The 23349-nt window shown below is 41.0% G+C and overlaps 1 pseudogene; it reads left to right on the plus strand.

Moving 5' to 3' along the window:
- The first annotated feature begins 2985 nt into the window (after positions 1–2985).
- Positions 2986–21890, plus strand: LOC115080345 (annotated as a pseudogene).
- The last annotated feature ends 1459 nt before the right edge of the window (positions 21891–23349 follow it).

The raw sequence follows: 23349 nt of genomic DNA on the forward strand, positions 1-23349 counted from the left end.
CAAGGCAGGCAATGTAGGCTCTTCCAGCTCATGCATATTGATAGTGGCTAATATGAAAACCTGACTGGAGGAGTGGGTTGATAGTTCCAGGTGAATGCTTCGGATGAAAGCTTAATCCATCTCCTCTGCGACTTTGGAATCCAGACCTAGCTTTCTCCCTAAGGATTGCTATGTCAGCAAGACCTGGACTGGAGCTGTGCATGCAGTTCAGGGAATTGAGGAAAGCATAGAATGAGTGGATGAATAACTTTACATAAAAGGTCCAGAAGATTATATCCCTTGAGAGCCTACATTTCTCTCAATCTGCTAATGACCATTAATATAGGAAGCCTGTACCTCATACTCATTTCTATGTGTCCTGTGTCCCTCTACATATCTGAGCCAGATTTCCTATTCGACCTCTTCCTCTACCCTCCCATCCCTTAGAATGAGAGGAAATCTTCTGTGCGTTTGCGTCAGAAAATACATGTCAAAACCTCCTTCTTTGTCTTAATAAAAAATAGGGATACTTAATTATCATTTCATTTTTGGAGCCATAGCTATTATTAAGTGATACCAAGCCAACGAGACAATACTTGGCTTCCCTTACCAGAAGACTTTATCATGTTAGTGTAGTCAGGAATCCTGTTTTTCATTCATTTAAAGTACAGCTTAGGAGAAGATTGGCACATTTTGATAAAAAGGGATCCTAAGAGAGCATCTACCAGTGCCTTTCAGCGAATCAAACAGCAAATGCAAACCGAACCCCCCTATCATCAAACCCCAGGCTTGGTGCGAGGACAAAGAACCAGCACACCCTAACACCAGCTTGTTGCACTCAAATTACACAAATAAGTGTACACTGACACTTTGGTTGCCAGAAAGACCAAGAGCCATTTATACCTTCAGAGAGTTGAAAAAAAGAAAGAAAGGCTACTCACGGCCTGAAAACGTCAAAGGAGACAACAGGAGAGAGACTCAAACAATAACTAACTTATGCTTCCCCGAGAAGTCTCCTAGTAATCTCTTCAAGGTACCATTCATCAGCTGGTTCTAGTAACAACAGCTGAAAAGAGTTTACACAAAGAATCAGCTTCTTTGAACAACTGTTGAGTTAAAGCTCCATCTTTAATGGTCCACTGTTAAAGGAGAGGACTTATCTGATAGTTATCTTGGTTTATATTCAGAACCAGTTCTGTTAGTTCCTGGAGCTAAGAACAATAAGAAAAGAGTTCTTATTAATGGGTGGGTTTGGGGAGGCGGGGTTACATTGGTCTGCCTATGGCACAAGGGTCTGTAACACCCTCCCTCCCCCCCCCAAAAAACCCAACCTATTCCGAGTTGAAAGTGCCCCTCTTACAGTGGGATATATAGAGAGTGTCAGATTGTCCCGTTAAAAGAGTCTCTTTCTCTCCCCCCTCCCCATAAAGGCTCCAACACATATGCGCAGTAGAGATATTTTAAATGGTATGTGTCTATTTGCACGCACAATATAAAACTGAGTGTATTTTTGCTTGGGTGCATGTACGCAGCTTTTAAAATTTACTTGTTAATGTTTAAAAAAATGTGGTTTTGTTTAATGGTCTACTTTTTTTGCATTTTGGTGATTGAGATTGGATGACCTTCATTTGTATAATTACCATTAATTATAAGGGGACATTTATTCCTAACTGAATGAGCATTTATGCATCCAACCTTGAACAGTTTAGTCCTAGATGTGAAGGGTTCTGGATCCCTATACCAGTCCCTTCAATCATTCAATACTAGAGGTGACAGGTTGAGCACTACGCCATCTAGTGGGAAAGTCCTGTATCCTTCTGCCAATCTCATGAACCATGCTGAGGTGAAAAGTTCTGGATCCCTGTAACCATCCCTCCTTCATTAAATCTCTGAATTCTTGGTGTCTCCAAATATTTCATTGAACTCTTCCCATATATCAAGGGTGGACTTTTCTTTGTTGATTGCAAAGAGTTAAGCCTCCCATTTCTAAAATAACAGAAAAAAAAATAAAAAATCAGAAATTAGAACAAATGTGTTTTCTTTCTCCCGTATGTCCTGGAGGTGATGCCAAGCTGTGATTATCAACCAGCCCCGTTATTATAAGTCACGCACCTTCTCATCATGTAATGACTAATGAGTGCAGGAAGACACCTGAGCACTATCTTGTTTATTTGGAGTCGTAAATTGTAGGGTCAGGGAAACCATTCCCAGGCAGAGAAGATATAAACCCCATTGCCTCTTAAGACAGATGCGTATGCCCAGTTATTTGCCTTCTGAGAACGTTATGAATATCCTCTTATCTCCAGATTTCAAGCCATGTTTAAGGGATCGTAATCTGCTCCTTTCCTAGATCTTTCCTCTCCAAATCTTGATCTCAGTCTATGGTTATTCCATGGTCAATGCTCTCTTGCATCACTTTGAGTGTCATTTCCTATCTCTGTAGATAGAGGCCATATCTGTATGTAACTTTACACACAGACTTTACTCCACATTTTAATGTGAACTTATGAGCATAAGGTCACTAAACAAAATTCCCAGGTAAGTTCCCGGGCTTATGCACAAACTCATCTGTTTGCTTTACTGAGGGTGGAACTTGTGTGGCTTAACTTATGTGCATTCTTTTAGAAATGAAAATGTATGTGCACAAGTCTGAACTCCATTCTCTTAAATGTCTCACCCAGGGAATATGCAAAATTGGGTTGCATACATACTTTTGTACTTGCTGAGATCCAGGCTACTTTATAACAGCCATCTACATTTTAAAAAAAAACCCAACATGTTTTCTATGCATACATGGCTTTGAAAATTCACCCCTTAATGTTTTTTCCTTCTCTCTTCTCTCTAGATCTCACTTTGGCTGTTGATCTCTCTTTGTCTATGCTTCACTTTGCTTTTCATGTTTCTTTCCCTTTCCATCTTCTTTGCATTCTGTAATGAAACGTTTTGAAAGAGGGTGAGGAAATGGGGCTTTTAGTTTGCCTGACTTTTCTGCTGCTTGCTATTAACATGGGAAAAGCCACAGTGCCAGGATGCAAGCTGGAGCTCCAGAAGATGAGCCCCTTCACCATGGATGGAGACTATGTCCTGGGGGTGGTAACTTTGGCTCATGCAGGTGTGGTTTTCCAAGTTCATGACTTCAGAGCAATTCCTAAGACATCACGTTGTGAGGGGTAAGACACTCTACAGAGAAATGTATGTTTTTAGTTTGATTATAAACTAGGGTTGGTAATAAACGGCAGACCAATGTCACAAAGCCAAGCAGCATGTTAGTGTGAATATCTTCAGTGGTCTTTTATTTGGGTTGTGTTTAGGTCCCAGATAGGACGAATTCTTTCAGAACCAGATAATGCCTTGGGGATGATTTAGAGTTTCTTTCCAATCATCCTCCCAACTTAATGCATTGTCTGCCAGCATGGCTAAATGACGCTGTGAAAGAGGCTACCAAAACCAAAAAGGCATCGTTGCAATAACGGAAAGCAGAACCGAATGAGGAAATTAGGAAGGCACATAAGCCTTGCCAAATAAGATGTACAACATTAATCAAGCTGGCCAAGAGACAAACGGGGGGAAAGATTGCCAAAATGCAAAATCTAATAACAAAAACTGTACCAATTATGTTTAATAAAGGAAGCCTGCAAGGCAGGCATTTAATCACTAGGTGACAGGGGGTGGGGTAAAAGGGGTGCCAAAGGAGGTTAGCAGAAAAATTAAGGAGGTCATTTTCAAAGGAGTTATGCGCATAACTGTAGCAATTTTCAAAAGGCATTTACTTGAGTAAACTGTCCATAGGATTTACATCCTATGGACAATCCAATGACATGTATTGTGGCAATTTTAAAAAGTCACATTTTCTCGAATAAAGATAATTTACACACGTAAAGCCACATTTTAAGCATGTAAATGCTTTTTAAAATCAGATCCTAAATGAATTCTTTGTTTCAGTCTTCACTGAGGAGGATGTTGTGGAGCTGCCCACACCTGAACCATTCCTTGAAACTGAATCAATTCAGTGTAAATCTGGAAGAGGTGCTAGAGCAAACTGACAAACTAAAGAGTAGCAAATCACCAGGACCTGATGGTATTCTCCCCAGAGTTCTAAAGGAACTCAAATATAAAACTGCAGAACCACTACTAGTAATTTGTAATCTTCCATTCAAATCTGCCTCTGTAACTGAAGGCTGGAGGGTAGTAAATATAACACCAATTTTCAAGAAGGGCTCCAACAGTCTCCCAAGTAACTACAGACCTGACTGTGAGCCTCATGTCAGTGCAATGGTGGAAGATATTCTTAAGAATAAAATTACTGATTATATAGATAAGCATGACATGACATAATGGGGAAGAGCCAGCATGAACTGAGCAAAAGGAGGTCATACTTTATTAACCTATTAGAATATTTTCAAGAGTGAATATACATGTGTATAAAGGTGAGCCAATCAACACAGTATATTTGGATTTTTATAAATCCAAGGATCTGTACTGGGACCTATGTTGTTTAACCTATTCATTAATGATTTGGAAAATGGAGCAACAAGTGAAGTGATCATATTTGCAGAGGACTCTAAAATATTCAACGCTGTTAAAACACAAACAGACTGTGAGCAACTGCAGAAGGACTTTGCAAGTCTGAGGAACTGGGCATCTAAATGGCAGATAAAATTTAATGTGGACAAGTGCAAAGTGAGGCCCATAGGAAAAAATAATCCAAACTGTAGGTAAAAAATGCTGAGTTTCATAGTAGGAGTCACCACCCAGGAAAAGGATCTTGGAATCATTGTCGACAATACATTGAAATTCTCAGTTCAGTTGAAAAAGGAAATAGATTATTATGATTCAGAAAGGAATTGATAATAAAGGTCCGAATTAGGAGCAACCACCTAAGAAAGGGATCTTGGAGTCACTGTGGACCATACATTGAAATCCTTAGTGTTGCAGCACCTGAAAAAGCAAATAGGATGCTAGGGATTATTTGGAAAGGGATGGAGACTAAAACTATGAATGTCTTAATGCCTCTGCATAGATCTATTATGCGACCACACCTTGAGTACTGGTGCAGTTCTGATCTCCTTGTCTCAAGAAAAATATAACAGAATTCGAAAAGGTGCAGAGAAGGGCAACAAAAGATTATTAAAAGGGAAAGAACAACTTCTTTATGAAGAAAGGCTAAATGATTTTAGAGCTCGAGAAACAAAAGTCTGTCAAGCTAATAATTATTTATGGACCTGTCCACATTTTCTGGCAATAAATTCCATAGGTTAATTAAAGGTTGACTGAAAAAAATACTATCTTAAGTTTGTTTTAAATCTATCTGTTACTTCCAGGAATTGTTCCGTTATCCTAGTACTATTTGTTAGTTAAATAACACTTCCCTATTAACCTGTTGCATGATACCACACAAAATTAAGTAAATCCCTTTTATATCCTGTCTAAGATTTCTCTTGTCTGAGCAAAAGAGCCTTAATCTAAATAGCCTTCTTCAGAAAGGAGCCAATCCAACCTCTTTATCAATGTTGTTGCCGTTCTCTGTACATTTTCTAGTTCTGTTCTATATATATATATATATATATATATATATATATATATATATATATATATATTTTGTGGTATGGTAAATCTTGTCTACCAGAACCTCCAGGGTAGCATTTTCCACATGCAGGACCCCAGAGGCAGGGTGAGCTCTGAAGTCCCAATGTACGGATGACACAATAGTACAGAGAAGAGGCTTCCAGATTTGTTAGGAATGGGGGGAAGAGGACGCCAATACCATCTTGGAAGCCCGAGCTAAAATGTTTTCCTTGCATTAACAAAGATGGAAGAAAGGCCAAACGTTTGCCAGCATGGTCCAATGGGAAAAAGAAAGACGCTGTTAAATGCATAAAGGAAAGGAGCTCCAGATGTGGAAAAAAGGCAAGAGCATAAATCATGGAAAGTCTGATGCTAAACAGTAGTGAGACAAGTCAAAATGTATTTGAGAAGAAACGTGCCATAGAGACAGAAACTGATAATCCTCCTGTAAGGGAAGCAGTTGAACCCCTAGAAAACCAGAGAGTATAAAGTTTGCTCAAGAAGCAGAAGCTCATGGCTTAGACATGTAGATAAGGGTCACACGGTTGCTATCCTATATTTGCATTTTCAGAAGGTATTTGCCAAAGCATTGCGAGGGTCTTCAGCACATGAAAAGGTCTTTTATATAGAAGGCAATGTCCTGCTGTGTGTTGGTTACTGCTTAAAAGATAGGAAAGAGCTGGACTTTTAGTCCGTTTTCCCAAAGAAGAGAGGTGAATCATGGATCATCCCAGGGATTTGTACTGGCTTCAGTACTGTTTAACATTCACTTAAATTATCTGGCAATGAGAGCAAGGAGTGAGTTGATTAGATCTGCAGATGAAGCAAAATTCTTGAAACCCAAGCAGACAGTGGGGAACTGCAGAAGGATCTCTCCAGTCTAGGGAACAGGGCATCTAAATAGTAGATTTAATTTAATGTGGACAAGTGCAAAGAAAACAGGTAAACTGATTTCTAACTAAAGGTATACAATGAGGAGTTTCATATAAGGAAGTCGCCACTCAGGAAAAGGATCTCAAAGTCATTGCAACGTAGAAAATATGTTGAAATCATCAATTCGGTGTGTGGCAGCAGACAAACAACTGATAATAAATGCATTGATAATAAGTTAGGGAATATCATAATACTGCTCCTGTATTGATCCATAATCCGACTGCAATTTCAGTTTTGTGTGCAGTTCGGATCCCCCTATCACAAAAAAAAATCCTTAGCAGATCCAGAAAAGGTACTGAGAATAGTTGAATGCCCGAGGGATCTGTACTGGGATACCTTCTGCTTAACATTCACAAAAATGATCTGGAAAAGGGTGCAATGAGTGTGGCAATCAAAGTTGCTAATACATGAGCAGATTGTGAGAAAATGCAGGAGGACCTTGTGAGACTGGAGGACTGGGCACTTAAATGACAGAAGAAATTTAATGTAGAAAACTGCAAAGTGAATGCAACATATCCTGACAATTCTGGGTAATGCTAGGCGTTACCACTCAGTAAGAGGATCTTGAAGTCTATATATTGAAAACACATTGGAATCCTTACCTCGGTGTGGCAGTGGCCAAAAAAGCAAATAGGACGTTAGAAATTATTCTATAAGAGGAAATTTGAGGCAGTTATGAGTGTTGTTGGAGGAAATCCCTCCAAGAACAAGATAAAAAGGAATTTGTAAACGATGAAAGAATATAGGGCTAAGACTTATCTAAGTATCAATGCATATCAAATAAGATTCAGGAAGCACAAAATCAACTTAAAGAAATGAAGTTAATAGTATTATGGTAAATTTCAAATCCAACTATTGTACATTGAGTGATTGCTCAAATGTGTCTTTTAAATGCTTCGGGGAGCATATCGCTCCTTTTGTTAAGGACTTTGTGAATTTGTCATTGAGCGAAGGTAACATTCCGACTCGTCTGAAAGAAGCTCTAGTGCAACCTGTACTAAAAAAAACAAATTTGGCATTGAACGATTTTCAAAACTATCAATGGGTCTCCAACCTCCCTTTCCTGACAAAAATCTTAGAGAAAATTGTTTTGAAAAATGTACAGAATTTCGTGGCTGAGAATGACATTCTAGATTTGCAGCACTATGGGTTCAGGCCTGAATTATCATTATGTGACGTGTTTAGGAGAGGGTTTGACTCTGGCACCGAATTTGTACTTGTCTTGATGGACTTATTAGCGGCTTTTGACACTGTTGATTATAATAGTTTATTAAAATGCTTGCAAGAAATTGGGATACGTGACGTGGTCCTGAGATGGGTTTCCTTCTTTTTGAGAGAAAGACGTTGCTGGGTGCAAGTAGCTGGTAAGAAGACTGGTTTGTTTAAGATCTTATCTGGAGTGCCCCAAGGATCGGCCCTTGTGGCCTTACTTTTTAATATATACTTGAAACCGATCTGTTTTGCCCTCAGACACTGATGTGCACATCTCACTCTGCATGTAAAAGTGGCCCCTAACCCCTACACTACCACCTAAACCTCACCTCGACTTACTAGATGGGCCTCCTATAGAGATATAAATAGCAAACTACTAGAAGGGCCTTGTAGATAGTCTCTCTCTCTCTCTCTCCTCTCTCTCTCTCTCTCTCTCTCTCTCTCTCTCTCTCTCCTCTCTCTCTCGTGAAATGAGCACTTTGCAGCTAGGAAAATGCAATATCTAGGTATTACCGCAATGTGTGAAAAGTGAATGCATTTTGTGGTAATACCTATGTGAAGCGCTAATGTAGTGCACATTGTGATAATTAAGAATTAACATGCCCCTTTTTCTACTACATGTGATATTTACAGCAATTTGATAAATCCAGCTATAAGTTTGTACTTGAGGCAATGGAGGTGCAATGAAATGTATAAGGTCATAAAAAGCAGCGGTGGGATTTGAACCTTGGCTTCCCATGTTCATAGACAGCCACTCCTCAATACTTTATAATAAGGCCATATGCCTTTGAAAACCAGGAATATTTGTTCCACGTTGGGTCCTATAGAAAGGTTTTATGTTTACTAGAAGGGAAGGAGGTTTCTACTAACAGAGCATCTTCCATATGGTGAAAATAATGACAGAAGTTTTTGTTTTTTTCCCTAACAGATTTCAGACGCGGTATTACCGAGACATAATGGCCATCTTGTTTGCCATAGAAGAAATTAACCAGAATCCACATCTGCTGCCAAACCACACCCTGGGCTTCAGGTTCATGGACTCTTGTTTATCGGCGGTAGTCGCTCTCCAGGACACTCTGCTGCTATTGTCGGGGGGAAACCAAACGCTCCCAAATTATAAGTGTGAGGCTCACCTGAGCCTGGCAGGACTCATCGGGGAGATGTACACATCAGTGTCTGAGGTCATGGCCAGGATACTTGGGGTTTACAGGATCCCACAGGTAGGAGATTCCTTGGTTTAGCTCTTGTTCCATTTATTCTTCACTATCCTAATAATTCTTTCATTGCTTCCACGGAATTGCACTTGTTTCTATTCTTAAGGAAACTGGCACTGCAATCCATAAATATGAGGAGGCAAAACTCAGAGAGGCTCAGACTCTCCAGATGAACAGACAAGCCTTTAAAAACCATTCACTAAGCATAATCAAGCATTTCCAATACCTGGGCTGCAAGAAAGCTTAGGCCCATTATCTCAAATAGTGTGTTAGTGGCAGATCTGGGTAAGAACTGAGGTACACAGAAACTATCAAGAGAAAAGCAAGCAGAGAAAATGATGGTAGATAAAGGTCTGCCCACCTTCACTGATGCCTAACCAAAGACCCTACTAGATCTCCAGCTTCCCTTCACTTCTTTGCATCTTGGGTTCCTCTGTGCTTATCCCAGGCTTTTTTGGATCTATTTTACTATTTCTGTCTCCAGAATCTCCCTCGGGAGGCCATTTCCATCTGACCACTACCCTTTCTGTGCAGAAATATTCTCTGATGTGCACCTGCGTCTTCCTCCTTAGATCCTCATACCGTGACCTCTTGATGTAGAGTTTTACTTCTTCTGCATTATGTATACCTCTCGGCCATTTGAATAACTCTATCCTAGATTCCTGGTCTCTCTTCTAGGACACACAGATTTAGGTCTTTCAGTCTCATCTCATAGGGCTTTAAATGCAGACTGTACCATTTTTGTAGCCTTTTACTGGACCACCTCCAGCCTCTCTCTATATTTTTGTGGATAAGGCTTAAAAAAGGTGAATTTTAAGGAAATTTTTGGTCCTGTAATACAGTGCTGAGTAAAGGTTTGTGAACCCCCAAAGTACAATAATGAGAAATACAAGTTCTTGCCATGATACCTTTGTTTAAATGAAAGCAATCTTTTCTTATGCAATTAAACGAGAGTTTAAATTAAACAATTCTGTTTCTTGAGACATAATAATTTAGAAATGTGCAACAATGAAACTAATTCAGAATCAACGTGTGAAATGGTAAGTGCAACCCTAGTTTCCTTAGCACAATTAATTGCATAATTGAAATCAAGGGTTTAAATAATTGGGAAACAAGTAAATCTGCAGAGTAAATCTGTGCCACAGGGTTTTGGCATCCAGTCCTATACAAAAGTTCAAAAGGTTTTGCGTTTAGTCTTCAGCAGAAAAGTCAGGGAGAATTCATCATCTCACAATCAATTTCAGAGGACTTCCAAAAAGGGAGTAGCTAATGGTGCTCGTCTTTCTGGACAGGGTTACAAGACCATTTCTACATGTTTGGAACGCCATGCCAGCCTTCAAATGGAAAATGTTGAAGGGCTACAATGCCCTGTGCCCAGGAGAGGTCATCCTGCCAAGATCACCCAAGAACAAACCATAAGATGATTCATGAAAGTCCCTAAGAACCCCAGACTAAACATCCATAGATCTGCAGCTGATGTGAGGGCTCATGCAAGTAACCATTAGGAAACATCTGAATGGGATTAGTGCTTACAGGAGGAAAGCAAGGGAGAAACCACTGCTCTCTAAAAAGAATATTGCTGCTTTTCCTCGGGCTTGCAAAAGAGCATCTGCATGACCCACACATCTTCTGGAATCATTTTCTTTGGACAGATGAGTCAAAAATAGAACTTCGCGGTCACAATAACAATGTTTTCTTTGGCAAAAAAAAAAACAAAACACTGCCTTCCAGAATAAAAATCTCAACCTGTCAAGTGCAGTGGAGGTATCATTAGTGTGGGGCTGTCTTTGATGCATCAGAGATATGGACGATGGAAACCATGAATTCCGCTTTATATCAGAAAAGTTTAGTGGAGAATGTCAGGCAATCCGTTCATGAGTTACAGCTGAGCTGAAAATACTTCATTCAGCAAGAAAATGACCCTAAACATTCAAGTAAATCACTACAGAATGGCTGAAAAAGAAGAGACTTAGTGTTTTGGATTAGCCAACCCAAAATCCCAACCTAAACAATATGTTGTGGCAAGCCCAGAAGGCAAAGGAAGCCCGGAGAAATGTCAGAGCTGAAACAGCTGTGTATGGACAAACGCCTCAAGGGCAATGTGAAAGAGTGATCATCAGCTACAGGAAATGTTTCATTGAAGCTTTGCTGCTCACTGCTGAATGAAGGGTTTCATGTACTTTTCCACAGAAGCATAGTTATATGCTGAACAAATAATCCGACTCCATTCTTTTAGACTGAACTATTTATTCAATGAGGTTGTCTTTCTCTCTGATCAAGGTTTAGATTAAGATGTAATCAAGTTTTGAATATAAATTGCGTTAAAATACAGTCGACCCTAGGGGGTTCACAAACGTTTTCTCATCACAGTGTATGAAAATAAGTCTCTGAGGTTCTCCAAATTCATTTTTGAATGCTCTTCCCACTAGACCACATCTCCTTTGTTAAGGCCATACTATAAGTTTCCAGGTGGTCCAGAAGGCCCCTTAATTACCCTTTTGACATATCTTTTTATACTTTCACTAACCAAGGCATCAGTAGGTGTTACATTTGTACAAAGTCCTGTGGATACATATCTGAGAGAGGTGATGTGAATCTTTTTTTTCAGATCAGCATCACAGCGCAGCAACCCAATGCTGAGTGATAAGCTCCAGTTCCCATCTTCTACGCACCTTCCCTGCAGACCACCCTGCAGCCCCTGGCTGTTGCCCACCTGGTTCCGGCAATCAATTGGACATGGGTGGGGATTCTGTCCTCCAACTCTGACACTGCCAGCCTAAGCAGCCAGAAGACACGGCAGCAGTGGTGGAGAATGGTGGCTGTGTGGCCTTCCTGGAAAAGATCGATGATCGCTACACTAGAGAAAGATTGATGAAGGTGGTAGACGTGATTCATCAGTCCTCGGTGAGTGTGATTGTGTGCAACTGCTATGAAATGCACATGAAGCCTATCCTGGAGCTTCTTTTCCTCCGCAACATCACCACTATGGTCTGGGTCTTCTCAGCAAGGGTGGATTTTCAACCCTCAGCTGTTCACCAAGGATTCATGGAGGCTGCTTAATGGTAGCCTGGTGGTTTTTGGCTACACCAATGATATCCCCCTGTTCACTGATTTCCTCTATAATATTCAGCCTTCTGCAGGGACCTTGGTTGCCTTAACCAGGCTCTTCTGGGAAAAGGTATTTGATTGCAAATGGGGGGAACAGAACATAACCCACAATCTGACTAGGGAAGACGTCATCCCATGCACAGGTGAAAGAGGACGTCAAAGCACTGGACCCAGCGATCTTTCAGCTGAATGATTTAAGTGGTGGCCTATCATGCTTACCTGGCTGCTTATGCCTATGCACATGCTCTGCACAACATGATTTCAGATAGACCCATGGAAGAAAAGTTTGAAATAGATGCCAACATTCATAATATTAAACCTTGGCAGGTAATGGAAATAATATTTGGGATTCTGTGGTATTTATGCATTAGAAATTTGGAATCACACATGCAGCCAACTCTAGGGCAGATGGACAAGACAGCAAGTTAATGCCACTGCATGCAAGCTTCAAAGACCAGGGTAGCATGCAAAAAGTTACTATTGCATTATCTAATATAAATTTATAAAATTGACCTAAGGTTATTGGTCCCTGGGGGTCACTGGCAGACAGTGGGGGTTAGAACAGGGAAGCTGAGTAACTTATCCAAGGTCACACAGGAAGTCAATGACTGAATAGGGATTTGAAATGAAACACAGTGAATTTAAATGACTCACCCAAAGTCACCCTGGCAGTTAGTGGCTGAGTCATGACTTGACCTGAAGCACTTGGAGCTTAAGTGACAGCTCCAAGGTCCATACAGGGACTCAGTAGCTGACCCAGGAAAGGTCACACAGAGAACTTGGGCAATAGTAAATTCTCACTGATACATCTAAATATAAATCACTAGACCATAACCTCCTCATTAATAATAGCAATAATATTACTGTTTTACTAATGATGTAGATGGCAGAAATACATATAGGTAACAGAGTAAATGTGGTGCAGATAAATAACTAGAACCACAGAGCATGCAAGAATTGTCCTTGATAACAAATAGACCTCACAAAAATAAGCACAGTATAAATCCAAAAAGGCGAGTGTTTAAACCACATTCAAGTCGATGGAAACGTATCAACAACACATTGTTATCTTGAATGGTTCTTAAATGAAATGTCATCTTGTCAGTCGCTCTGACAGGATTAGCTGATCTCCATGAGGTAAAACGTAAGCTATCACAGTCCCCTTCCTCCTCTCCTCAAACCTGAAGGAAGAGTGTGTAAGATCACATTCAAGCAAAAAACTTTAATTCCCCCCCCCCCCCCCCATTCTTGAGGCAAACCGCAAGTGTGAGCTCTGCTGAAGGGCCACAGGCAGCAGGAAGAAGATTGCCAGAAAGCAGAGTAAACTTTCAGAGAAGGATTGGATGTGGCAGGTCAGGAGCTCACTCATGCTAAACTTATCGGCTGCATGCAACCAAAACTAGAACCTGGAAGGCAGCCGCGTAAATCACCTCCAGCGAGATTCAGCAGCAGTGCATTGGAGGGATTAAAGTTGTGCATGACTGCATTCTTGCACAGCTCTTAGCAAAGACTGCTGACTATATGGGTATGTCCCCATGTTTGTCCATCCCCCTCGCAGGACTGGTGTAAGAGCATTTGGCACCCTACTCAGACCTTCAGTCATGCACCCCCCTTCCCCTAACGTACCTATTCGCAGCAGCTCCAGCACAGTGCTCCCTCCTACTGGCATCAGTAGCTCCAGCACAGAGCTCTCTCCTTTGGTGGTATTGGCTCTGGCACTGTACCCCTTGTGGACCTCACACTGGCTGGACTTTGCCGACCCAAACATTTTGATGCTCTAAGTGACCACCTAATTTTGCCTAAATGGAAGAACCATCCCTGCCCCCTTGAATGCCATAGAGCCTGTTTAGAATGGAAGTACAAGTTGTGTGTAGAGGAGAAGGAGCAGATAGGGGTTGCCAGCACTCTGAGGTCAATCCAAATATGCTAATGCAGTCCTGGTTGATCCCATGAAAATGTACTTCTACTTTTCTTAACAAAATCAGAATTATACCTCCATACTTTCAGTATGCCAAGAACAGACAAGATCAGCCTGTTTGGGTTGATCAGGTTGAAGTAGCAACCATAGATTGAGGCCTGGGTGGATGAAGAGATAACTAAGTGAAAATGGACATCATTTTTTTGGTGGGGAGAGGTAGAAGCAGTGATCCGTAATGGAATTTATAAGTTAACATTCCTACAGAGATTATCTTCACATTTTGCACAATGCTTTTCCTTCATCACTGAAATTAATAGGTCCTCCATTACCTGAGGAATGTGCATTTCACAACAGAGTCCAAAGAGGAAGTCTACTTTGATGTAAATGGAGATGTGCCTACTATCTTTGACATCATGAATATTCAGATCGAGCTAGATGATACCAGCAAAGTCATAAAAGTGGGTAGATATGATGCCAGGCAAACCCAGGGGATGAAACAGTTCTGAATTTCACTGCCATTTTATGGGAACCCAAAGTATACCAGGTAAGTTGAAATATAATATTATAATTGATGATGATAGATAAAGACCTCAATCTGCCCCATTTTTCTGGTATACACGTCTAAAAGCTATATCCCAGCTGTGAGAGCTAGAAGTTTGACTGTTTGAAGGATTTTGCTCCTTTCTAGGTCAGTTTTGTTGACTTCCTCTATGTTTCCCACCCATACAGGATAAACGAAGGTATAAGTCTCTGTAATTAATGCCAACACTCTTGTCCTCCTATCCACTATTGTTTACCACCAAGTTACCAAGTTACCAAGTTTACCACCAAGTTACCAAAATTAATGAAACTATTTCCCTAATAGTCCCACCTTCTTTCCCCCATGACCTTACTGGATGATGTATGACAACCACCAGCTTTCCATCATCAAATTCTTTGGTTACAGAGGAACTGTAGCCTTTAGTGCTTCCACAAATCTACCAAATGGACTGTGGTATCACTAGCCCAAGCTTCCTTTGTCATGCCTTGATTCTCCTCCTCTCTTTTGTCTATGATTGTCATGATCGTGCTTGGATTCTGTCATGGTTTTAGTTGCTGGTAGTCTATTCCAGCCATCCATGACTTTTTCAGCAAAGGTCTATTTTCATGTTTCTTCTAAATCCTACTCCCTGCAACTTCAGAGCATGACTCCTTGTTGTGGTGTAGCAGGGTCCCCAAGGTAAGAATTTATTTGTCTAACAACTAGGAAAATATTGTAAAATAGGACCTCTAGATATGTATGATAATGCATACCACAGGTACAATGAGTCAGAAAGACCAAGTGGGTTGCTCTTTTTGACTTGTAGAGGGAACAATAAGCTCTAGAAAGTGAGTTCAGGGAGAGGCACTGCTATGTGAAGTCAGAAAGGAAAGTGCTTCTTCTGCTACTGTAATTAGTTGGAAAGTGCACTTAGGCCCAGGAATCTCCTGCTGTGCTAAAATGATGAAAAGCCTCAAACAGTTTTTATTGGAGATCTCCGGTGAACCCCAGAATTGGTAGTGGAATCCATAGAGGATCTGGCAAATGGACCACTAATCTCTTGCTTTCAGTTAAACTAATCATTGAAATTAAATCTTCCTGAAGAGCAAAACTAAAGACATAGAAATGCTCTTATTGTTACTACTAGACTTTTCAGTCACCTACAATGGGTTCAGTAAAGTAAAAATCCATTTATGGGATGGAACAGAAACTTCTATAGCAATGTTTATCTTGGTTGAATTTGAAAAACCAAAAATAATGTAGGTCTTGCATGCCTGTGATCAATTCTAGAGTTAACTGGAGCAGGCACCACTGGGGAGCACTGGTTCTGTCTTAGGTCAGGAATTCCTGAGGAGGGCCATAATAAAAGCTATTTCTGAGGGTAAAAATTCCTATGATGGAAGAATTCTAAAATTCATACTCTATGCAAGTTAAGTATACACTCACATCATTAACACATGTACTTTTATTCACATACTTGTTGAGGTATTCCCAGGGTGGAAATAGGTTGGAGGAGGCAACAACATGCATAGTTTGGAATATTCAAAGCAGCATTCATTGTTGTTGCCTTTAAAAAAATACCCATAAATGTGTGCAGGTAACTTTAGGGGGTTGATGATCAAAGCAAAAATACCTGTGCTGTTTGGTTTAGAGGGAGGAATAGGCTAGTGGTTAGAGCAGCAGGGAAATCAGGGTTCAAATCCCCTCTTGCTCCTTGTGACCTTGGGCAAGTCACTTTTCCCTCCATTGCCTCAGGGTAGAAAATTAGATTGTGAGCTCTCTGGGGACGGGAAATACCTACAGTACCTGAATGTAATCTGTGCTGATGTACACTCTGAAGTGACGAAAAAGCAGATATAAAATCTAAATAAATAAATAAAAATACATTTGATTATTGCAGTAAACCCAACTGGTAAAAAAGTACTAAAAAGAGGCTTTGTATTTGTAGCAATGCAAGCATTTTGATTATTTAAGCCATTTTTAAATTTGATCTGGACCCAGTTATTTGGCAATTTTGTTGCTATTGTTTGAATCTGCACTTGCAAGTTGGTTTACAGACCTCCCCTCTACTGCACAGACAGATGTTCAATTAATTATTGCCTACCTCAAAATAAAACTGTCTCGGTTCTGCATTAATAAGGAATTCCCCCTTACCCCCATGCTTATCAGTTTCCCACACCATCAAAGTCGAGGCCCTTGATTTGCTGTACGAATCCACTTCTTTCCCCCTCTGCCATTGAAGCAGAGAGCAATGTTTGAATTGCATCAAAGTAACTATAGACTTTAAACAGGTAAGGAATACCTGGACACTAATGGGGATGGATCCAGGGGATCCCATAACAAAGTAAGCTCTGAGGAAACAGCCAGCTACTGTGGCGGAAATTCCATGGATGGCATCGGTTAAATTTGTGCTGTCCCATCACAAGAGGTTCTTTTCTTAGGCGTGGGATAGAGCAACATATTTTTCAGTATATTAGGCTTTATAACCCAGCTTTGGAGAAACCAAACGTGAAGTTACTTTTCCATGACACATTTCACTGCCCATTAATTTAATGATGAGTCTCAAGATTTGAATATTTCTTTCGTGACCCCCCCCTTTCCCGTTCTCCTCCAGTGGGTTTATTTCCTTGTAAAATTTGTGTTGTAGGTCTTGTGTATCTCCAGTGGCCCTTTCCTAAACCACGTCCATTCTCCTTAGAAGGTGCAGTCTTCAAAACAGAACACAATACCCAGGGTGGGATCTCACCAGTGACCTAAACAAAGGCAACACCATCTCCTTTGTACCTTCTGATAATATCTCACCTTTAGCAACCAACTGTTAGTTGTCCTAGTTTCTTGATAATATTGACCTGCTCCCTTCAGGACATGTTATATGATTACTACAAGATCTTTTTCTTCTTTCACAATGTCAAGTTCTTGTCCTGTGAATTGACATGACACTAATGGATTCTTCACCTCAGCTGCATGATTTTATAACTTTCTGGCACACAAGCTCTTTTTAAAACCATTGGCCTATTCTTTTCTTCTAGATTTTAATTGCTCATCTTTCAAATATCCAAGCTGAAGGCAAGTGATAAATCAGTTACAGTAGGAATTACCTTACAATCCAACAAGTTTGCTGCAATGGGTCCATTGGTACATCACTTTTATTAATGATGATGATGATGATGATAATAATAATTATAACATGTATTTTAGAACTCTTTTCCAATTTTTGCACCAAGTTGCTTATGAGATCTTTTCCTTCGCCAGAATTCAGTCCATTTATCACCTTTCTCTACATTCTGTTGCTGAATCAGTTCTTATCCCACTCCCAGGCTTCCAAGTTACTTACCAGTCTTCTGTGCAGAACAGTGTCAAACCCTTACTGAAGTACAGATAGGCAAGTTCAACTGCATCTCACTAATCCACCACATTTGGTACTTTGTCATTTTTGTCACGTTACATTGACTCCCAGTTTGGGGCAGGATTATGTTGAAAATACAGCATTTGATGTTTAAGACTTTAACTAGGCCTCAACCTTTATTATCTTTTGAGGGTGTTAATCTCAAATCAGCCATTAAGGATATTATATGACAGTAATCAAGCCCTACTGAAAAGCACATCACTGACAAAGATCTGTCTGGGAAAATACCAGTCAGTTTCATTTTTCCTATCAGGCACCTTTTTCAGTGGAATTTATTGTCTTTGAATATTAGATTTATTATGAACCTTTGATATCCTCTACCTGTTCCCAAAGTTGATCTCGAGAAGGATTACAACAAACGTAAATGAACGGAGGCATTAGAAAGAGCTTACAGTCGAATCAGAATTAGCAAGATGATCGAGCAAGCATGTAGGAATGTAGAATGATGGTGCAATTTCCAAGGGTGAGAACTGTCTTCCCTGTAGATGATGATTTTGAATGTGAGGTTTTCTGATGTATTTCATCTCATGCTTTGGAGGTATGGAGTGGTGTTGGTAATTTGATGAAAGTACATGATTGCTGGTTGCCTGATAGGGGATGTTTTAGGAGGTTTATAGATGTTATATATTTATTGTAATTGTTCTTTTATTTGTTATAAGCTATTTTGGTTTCATGTAGGAATGTGGTATATATATGAAGAATATTAAATAAACTACCTAAACTCATTAAAATGGTGAAGGCTTTGGGATGCTTCAGGAACTGCATACAATTAGGGGGGAAAAAAGCCAGACAGTCATTTGGTTTGCATACATTTAAAAAGGTGCATCTTTTTGCTCAGGCTTCAATTTCCTAACAGTTCAGGAAAAAGAGGAAAAAACTGTAGACATAATGGGAGCAGAAAAAGTCTGAGCAAAAGGAAATATTTTTGTATCGCCAAGGCCGGTGTGTGTTCATGGACCAAACATTGAATGAAGATGGTGGAAGAAAAATGTGAGGAATATTTGGGGGAAAGGCATAGACAATCCTTATATGTGGTGAAAGACAGAGGAAATCATAGATCAGGTTAGATCTGTTGGTTTTACAGTAGAAAGAATGAAAATGCAGAGAAGAGAGAATAAAATAACAGAAAATGGCCAGAAGTTTATATATCTGTGTTGACTCCTCTTATAATCCATAGACACCTCGTTCAGGTCGTCTGCAGTGAGAGATGCCCTGTTTGGATACAGGAAGTCTGCTAAAAGGGGACAGCCCTCTTGTTGTTTTGACTGCGTCCCTTTGCTCTGCTGGAGAAATAGCCAATGAAACGGGTGAGTCTCGACTCCGGTCATCTGTGAGCTAATGAGGATTCCTACATAATACGACTTTGACTTTCCAAGACTGGGTGCAGTACATTCCAGGATTTCATGGCTGCCTTTGGCTGAATCCATTGTGGGTTCCATAATTACTATGATTGCCTTGAACCTGTCCTCATTTTAAATCCCTAGTGTGCCTGCTAGGAATTGTAATTTCCATTTCTGTAAGAAAGGACGGAAAAGGCGAGGCCCACAGATGGTGTTCAGCCTATTTCCAATGGCATGAAGCTTGTTGGTGAACCTCTAGTTTCTTACCACAACTTGAATTGCCCCATAGCGCTGAAAGAGACCCACTATGGGTAACTGTAAAAGGCAGGACAGCTAAAAATGTCAAGGCTGGTAATTTTATTCTCACTTCTCACCTTTATTAATCTGATGACTCACTTCTTTCCCCTCAGTTTCTATTGCCCATTATTGCAGGAAAGGTCATCCCTGCAGGTTGGGATACCGTTTATTGGATCACTATAAGAATGTTACTGAGGTGAGGGGTGGGGGAACATTTATGGTGATCTTGATATTTCAAGTACAAGAGAGACTCTGAGCAGTTATTATGTTCTTCCAATAGAAGGCGTGTTAATTACTGGGGCAATATTTAGCCACTGAGTCGCTCAGCGCGATAGTCAGATAAATGTATCCAGTTAACTAGCAGGGTAAATTCAGCGATGTGGTCGCACTGCTGAATATATTCGGCTATCTTAAAGTTAGCCGGATATGTTTATCTGGCTAACTTTAGGACAGGTCAGCAGCATGACGACCAGAATTAGCCAAGCAATTTATAATACAATTGACTCTCTCCTACCTGAAATTGCCACTCGCCCACCCCCGGAACACCCCCAACTTATCGGGCTAAATTCTAGCTGGATAACTAGCTATCCGACTAGAAGTTAGCAGGATGAGTCCCTAAATATGGCAGTATTGCCATAAATGACCTTTTAAATAGATTAAAATATATTTTTAAAAGGCCTCAGGATACTAGAGCCCGGATTTTCAAAGGCCCGTGTGCGTAAAAACCGGGGTTTATGCTCGTGGCCGGGCCTTGTGCATGCCGCACGCATTTAAAATGGGCCCTGTCACTCACGTAAACCCCGGTACCTGCACAAGTGCCGGGCCTCTCCAAAGGGGCAGGCCAGGACAGGGTCTGGATGGGGGGGGGGGGAGGGGAAGGGCCGGGGCAGCGCCATTCTACGCTGTTCCGGGGAAGCGCACACCGGCAAGACAGCCAGCGTGCGCAGATTACTTCTGCTCCAGAGTAGCAGTAACTAATAAAACAAAACATAGAAGTAGATAGGAAGAGTTTAGGGGGTGAGGAGGAGAGAGGAACAGGGAGGAAGTTTAGGTGGGGGGTGGGGAACTGGAGGATGCCCGGTTGCGTCACCGCGTGTATTAATTGAAAATTCAGCCCCTCTGCACACGCCGCCCGCACATGCATACGTGGATTTTAAATTCCGGTGCTCATGTGCACGCGGTCATCAGATTTTATAACATGCTTGCGCCAATGTGCGCATATTATAAAATTGGCGCGTCCATGTGCGCGCACTGGGAATCGCACGCACATGGACAGCAGCGCGCTGTTTTTAAAATCAACCCCTAGGTAATGTTTCCAGTTATATGGCATTAGCATCTTGACCTCATGTTTACAGTATATTTATTTACAGAGCTTCCAGGGATAACATTTACTATTCATCTAGAACATTAAGAGCTTTGTATAGCATGGATGGACAGATTACGGCCATAGACTGGACATGTGAATGGTGCTTCTTTTTCATTTCAGATACAACCGAGTGTTGGAAATGCCCAGAAGACCACTGGCCCAATGAGAGTCAAGACAAGTGCCATCCAAAAACCATCGAGTTCCTGTCCTTCCAGGAACCCCTGGGAGCAACCTTAGCAGCTGTTGCTGTCATCTTGTCTTTTGCCACCATACTTTTCCTCTCCATTTTCTACCTTTTTCAGGACACGCCGATTGTGAGAGCCAACAACCGGGGTCTCAGTTATCTCCTTCTCTGTACCCTCGCACTCTGCTTCCTCTGCTCCTTAATATTTATTGGCCTTCCCATGAATCTCACATGCATGGTCCGTCAGCCTGCTTTTGGACTCATCTTCACTGTCAGTGTGTCTTGTATATTGGGAAAAAACAGTCACAGTGGTCATTGCCTTCAAGGCCATCAATCCCCACAATCACCTCCGAAAATGGGTTGGGTCCAAGTTATCCAACCTAATTGTTCTTTTTTGTTCTCTCATCCAGCTTGTTATCTGCACTTATTGGATTTCTAGTCACCCTCCCTTTGCTGAGATCAACACCAGATCTAAAAGTGGGAAGATAATCGTTGAGTGCAATGATGGGTTGTCCATACTCTTCTACTGTATGCTGGGATATATGGGCTTCTTGGCCATCATTAGCTTCATTGTGGCCTTCCTGGCTAGGACATTGCCTGACAGCTTCAACGAAGCCAAGTTTATCACCTTCAGCATGCTGGTCTTTGTGAGCGTCTGGCTGTCTTTCATTCCTGCATACCTCAGCACACAGGGGAAGTACATGGTGGCAGTGGAGATTTTTGCCATTCTGTCATCTGCTGCAGGGTTACTCTTCCTAATATTTCTCCCCAAGTGTTACATTATTCTCATAAGACCAGAGATGAACACCAAGGAACACTTAAGAGGAAAAAATTCTACACAGAAATAAATTCAGAATGACATGTCTAGCAACTGGTCTATTGGGCTGGTGGAAGTGACACAAAGTCTTTCACTTCTAGGACTGTATCCCTCAGGGGCTTGTGTAATACTGTGTATAAGGATATAGTCTTTCATCTCTAGGAATAGGTAGACCTGGAGATCAGTTCACAGAGTCTTTCACCTCAAGGACTGAATAGATCTGACTAGTGGTTCTCAGCTCAGTTGTCAATTACTCTCTAGGGGTGGGAATGAAATAAACCTTCCATGTCATTCCATTTTAGGATTTTGTTTTCACTGTTTTACTTTGGATTTTTTGTCATATGTTTCATTTCTGCATATAAGCAATGCTAAATCACTTTGTGTGCACTAAAGCTGTTTAGCATTTGCAACCCAAATGCATGATTTTGCACTTCCTAGCATTGAATACCAACTGCCCAAACTTTTACCACTTCTCAAGTTTTCTTAGATCACCTTCCATTTTCTCCACCCTTTCAGCTGTCTGTATTCTGCTGCAGATCTTAGTGTCATTCACAAAAGACAACTTTTTCTTCTAACCCTTCCGTAATTTCACTCGCAAACATGTTGAACTGAACCAGTCCCAGAAACTGATCCCTAAAGCAGAGTATATTCCGTTTTCAACTACTCACTGTCACCTATCAGTCAACCAGTTTCTGATCCCTTCCACCACCTTGGGACCCATTCCCAGGCTTTTTAATTTGTTTATGAGCCTCTTGTGCAGGACCATATCAAAAGCTTTGCTAAAAACCAGATAATCACATCAAGCATTCTTCCTTGATGTAATTCTTTCGTCATCCTATCAAAAAACACTAATCAGATTTGTCCGACCTGATCATCCTCTGGTAAAACCATGTTGTCTTGGATCATGCAACCCACCATTATCGATAGTTCACGTTCCTTTCCTTTAGAAGCATCTTCATTAGATTTCTCACCACAGAAGTAAGGCTAACTAGCCCGTAGTTTCCAGGTCCTCCCTGATTCCATTTTTGTGAAGCGTGACCACAACTACCCTTCTCAAATCCTGCAGCTCCACTCCCATTTCCAAGTACCTACTGAGCAGGTCTTTCAGTGGACGACCCACCAGCACCTCTCCGAGTTTCTTCACTACCCAGGGATGTATCTCATCAGATCCCATGCCCTTAGTGAAAAGGTTTCTAGTTAAAAGGATAAAAGGTGATTTAAGCAATTAGAACTTACTCTAAAGTTGTGCATGAAAGAGCTATATTCCTCCTTTTTTGCCCTTTACATGGTCCAGATGGATGTTAAAGGGCTTAGCTCCAGTGATAACATTAGTGTGGGTCGGTTCCATGAGGAGCAGCCCACAGACCTTCATCTGCTTGATAGCTACACGTTGGGGGGGGGGGGGGGGGAGGGAACCCCTGGATAAAATCATTTGTTACTAGGAAATCTGATTAAAAAAACAAGGTTAGGCATATGACTTGCTATGTGAA

The sequence above is a fragment of the Rhinatrema bivittatum genome, chromosome 19 (genome assembly GCF_901001135.1).
Source record: "Rhinatrema bivittatum chromosome 19, aRhiBiv1.1, whole genome shotgun sequence".
NCBI lineage: Eukaryota > Metazoa > Chordata > Amphibia > Gymnophiona > Rhinatrematidae > Rhinatrema > Rhinatrema bivittatum.